This window comes from Apium graveolens, chromosome 1 (genome assembly GCF_009905375.1).
Source record: "Apium graveolens cultivar Ventura chromosome 1, ASM990537v1, whole genome shotgun sequence".
In the NCBI taxonomy this organism is placed as follows: Eukaryota; Viridiplantae; Streptophyta; class Magnoliopsida; order Apiales; family Apiaceae; genus Apium; species Apium graveolens.
The window spans coordinates 26,675,932-26,680,458 of record NC_133647.1 but is presented as its reverse complement, the minus strand read 5'-3'; the positions used below and the strand labels follow the sequence as shown (position 1 = coordinate 26,680,458).

The following is a 4,527-nucleotide window of genomic DNA, read 5'->3' as shown; positions in this document are numbered from 1 at the left end:
CACAACCTTACAAGTTCAATGAACTCACTTTTGACAAAATCGCCCCATGTCAGAAATAAAGAAAATTTATATTTTGTTCCGTGTTTAATAAATACGAGAATCTCATAATCGTTTATTCATTTTAAAATCTTGTATTGTTACAGTTTTTATCCTTAATCTAATTAAGCATGCATCTTTATAAACTAATCTACACATACATTCATCATATGCGCATATATATGCAAAGTGCAATAAATAAATGTGGTTGGTTATGGCTTCATCCTATGTGATCTTTATCAAGCTAATGACAAAGATCTAGGTCAATCTAAAGTGGAAAATTAATACAAGCTAACTATTACATGTCTTCTTTCTTGTATTGCTTCTTTGGATGACCTCCGTGTGGGATTAACATTGATCTTCAAATCTTCATGTCTTCATGTACATTACAAGAATGAAATATGAAAACTAATCTAATGAACTTACAAGAAGAACTCGAGTTACATTCGAGATTTAATAATTACAAGATTAAACGACATGCAAGCCATATTTGAAACACCAAAACCATTAACCTGAGGTCATAAGCCATAACCATCCACCATGCTCAATTAACACAAAATAACATGTTAAAACACATAATCCGATCTTAACATATCATACCCATCATAAAAACCAAATATTGAAAAAATCAGAAAATTTGAAATAAAATCTGATAACAGTAAATCACAAATTACAAGGCCTAAACAATGTCAAACACCTTACAGATCAGTCGATAATAGCTTTAGCTATCTGTTACGTTCAGATGCTCGATTCCATATGAAATAGCGTATTCGTTCGCCAAAATCGAACACTAGACCCATATTTCAGCAAATCCGCTGCATCCGATTCAGAATCGTATCAAATACGATTCTTATAATAAGAACAAACATAAAACATGTATATATCAGTATATATACATATTATATAATCATCATATGATTATACAACTCTCATGAATATCATATATTCAAAACATTTATATACATACGCATATATAAACATAACAACATGTAAAACATACAAAATCGCATACATAATAGTCATGAAATGATATATACATGTTATCATCATAAAACCAGTAAACACATAAATGAATTATACATTTTTCTCAAGTAGCTCTGATGCCATTGTTGGGTTTCAGGCATATATACGCAATGAAAACAGTAATTAAAAATGTAAAAAATCAGAATTTTCGAAATCCACCGCAGAATCCATGCGAAAAACATATATTTAATTCGTAGATCACATTGTTTACCTTAAGAAGCTTTACCAATTGGTTGACTAATGGAGATAGGAAGAGGCACGATAGCGAAGAGAAATCCATCTCACAAAGCTTGTTCAATCACCACGCATCTCGCTCTCGCGATCTACGCTCTATCGGTATCCACACGAATGCTTGAACTCAAGGATTGGATGTGTACTAGAACAAACCCGTTTCTTCTTGCCCTCTCCATCTTCTCTCTTGGTGGCTAGGGTTTTAGTAAAAGTCTTGCACCCCAAAAAATCAGCCACACAAGAGATATTATATAGAGAGTAGAAAAACGAATAATAACTCTTAACTAATTAGGAGTTATTATTAATTTGAAATTCCTATTTGTATTATAATTAAGTTGATAAGTGGATTTTATATCCACTTGGAATGCTTAGTACAAGCTTAAATTGGTGTTCTGGACTCAAGTTGTTGGTATTTTGATGTGTTTTTTGTGTTATTGCATTTCAGGTATCAATTATATAAAGAAATGAGCTTTTAAAGGAAATATCATCAAAACTGATCAGATTTGGAAGTCAATTCCATTTTCAAGTTGTAGAGAATCTCGTTAGCTTCGCGTGGGCAGTTGAATCGCCTAATTCTGACGAGTAGAACTCAAGTTATGGCCAAAACAAGATTCATCAGAATTTTTTCCAGACAGGCTCCAGGCGCCCACCTGGGATGTGGGGTGGCCGCTTGGGAGTTGAGGCGCCCGCTTGGGAGAGGCACGACTGGTCGCTGAAAAAGCCTTTTTGAGTGGAATTTGACGATTTTAAGGGTCCAGGTCCACTAGGGGCGTATATATACTTAAAAAAAGGGTTTTCATCATCCGGGAAGATTGGGATACTAAGGAGAAGACCTAGAAGCACAAAACAACTCCAAAAAAGAAGATCTTATTTTCAACTTGTGATTCTTTGAATTAGTAGTAACTTTGGATGCTCATTTTTGTTCTTGTTGAACCTAGATCTCGTTTATTCATACTTTAATTATTATTCAATTTATTAAGACCTTGTTTTATACCATACTTTCATTGGAACCCATGGTGACGATGAGTTCAATTATGGGCTAATTGTTGTCATGGGATTCTAGCAGATTTACTTATGGATTTCAATAGTTAATTATTTTGATATCTTGGTGTGTAGTGATTGATTGATATCCTAGTATTGGTTGCGCTTATTCATCTTATGTGCGTAGCTAACATATAAGATAGCGTGTTAATCTCTATTGAAGTGACAGTGAATATAGAGGTTTAGAACTTGCCATGCTAGCATAGGTTCATGTATTGTATGCATGATTAGTGGGTAACTCTAACCATTTTATTTGCCCTATGTAATCATTATGGATAACTTGTGCTTAAACCGTTATGTTGTCAAATTCTATAGACATATAGGGTCTCAATATAATTGGTGTCTATTCAGCTTCTATCTCTTTTGTGGATGTCCGGTAGAATGGTACTCGTGCAACGAAAGTTGGCGTTTATCAGTTTCGTGTTATTTGATTAGTGTCATCACCATTACATGCTAAGGTTAAGAACAATAAGGCTATTGAATGAAGTATTTAATGAAGTTAGAATCCCATGTTTGTCATATATATTAATTCAACCATTCTTGTTCTCTTAGTTATAATTGTTAGTTTAATCTCTTAGTTTAATCAAAACCCAATTTGTTATTTGTCTTAGCATTGAGCTATAACCATAAATTATTGCATATGTGCATAAATTAAACTTAACCCAAACCAGTCTCCGTGGGAACGAATCTGATTTATATCTTATACTACTTGCAAACGCGTATACTTGCGTGAATTTAACGCGTGTTTTCGCCCTAACTAGTTTTTGGCGCCGCTGCCGGGGACTGTGTTAATTTTTAGTTTATGTGCTTGTCGTCAGTGGTCATTAAAGTTCAGTGACTCGGATTCTTTTACTCTCACGGTGTATTTGTTTGTGTTTCAGGTACTCATTACAATGGGAGATCCAACATCACGAATGAAAGCCTTGATGGATTTTTCTCAACCCAAGATCAATGACATTCAATCTAGCATTATCCGACCAGCTATCACAGCTAATACCTTTGAGATCAAACCTGGCATAATTCAATGGGTGCAGAATTCAATCCAGTTTGGGGGTTCTCCAACTGAAGATCCCAATATGCACATTAGGGATTTCATTGAGATCTGCGACACCTTCAAGTTCAACGGTGTTTCTGAAGATGCTGTGAAGCAGAGACTGTTCCCATTCTCTCTGAGGGACAAGGCTAAGAGCTGGTTACACTCTCTACCAGCTGGTTCGATTACTACTTGGGAAGATCTTGCTCAGAAGTTTCTTACTAAATTCTTCCCTATGGCGAAGACAACTGCACTCAGGAATGCTATTACTCAATTTGCACAGCAAATGGGAGAATCGCTTTGTGAAGCTTGGGAGCGCTACAAGGAGATGCTTAGGAAGTGTCCTCATCATGGAATTCCTGATTGGATGATCATCACTTATTTTTACAATGGGTTGGGAGCACGGTCCAGACCCATGCTCGATGCAGCATCAGGCGGAACATTATGGGCAAAGAGCTATGAGAAAGCTTATAATCTAATTGAACTGATGGCTGCTAATGAATATCAGTATCCAACCCAGAGATGTCCACATGGCAAGGTAGCAGGAGTTCTTGAAGTGGATACAGCTACGACTATCACTGCTCAACTAAAGGCGTTGTCTATGAAGATCGATTATCTGGCTAACTATGGTGTTAAGCAAATAATTAGTGTTTGTGAGCTGTGTGCAGGTCCGCATGTGACGGAACAATGCGCTATATCTAGTGACTCAGCTCAGTTTGTGAGCAACTTTTAGAGATCGCAACAACCAGTTCCAGACACTTATCATCCTGACAACTGGAATCATCCTAACTTCAGCTGGAGCAACAATCAGAATGCGATGCAACAGCCGTTCCAGCAGTTTGGAAATAAGCTATTCAACCCTCCTGGTTTTCAGCAACAAATTACACCAAAACAACAAACTCATGGTGCATGTCTATCTTCGAATAAAAAATCTGAATTTGAGGAGTTGCGGCTTATGTGCAAAAACCAGGCTCTTATATGCCAAAGCCAGGCTATTTCTATCAAGACTCTGGAGAACCAAATAGGGAAAATTGCTAATACCTTATTGAATCAACCACCAAGAACGCTTCCTAGTGATACAGAAACAAATCCAGGCAAGAGGGAAGTTGAAGAACAGGTGAACGCCATCACCTTAAGCTCTGGAAAGGTCGCAAGCCCCCAAA

At 36.6% G+C, this 4,527-nt stretch overlaps 1 non-coding gene across 1 annotated transcript; it reads right to left on the bottom strand.

Annotated features, from left to right (window-relative positions):
- Positions 1–3,614: 3,614 nt before the first annotated feature.
- Positions 3,615–3,721, bottom strand: LOC141682638 (small nucleolar RNA R71). Its single transcript, XR_012559871.1, has one exon. It is a non-coding gene; the product is annotated as a small nucleolar RNA R71 (small nucleolar RNA).
- Between the last annotated feature and the right edge of the window lie 806 nt (positions 3,722–4,527).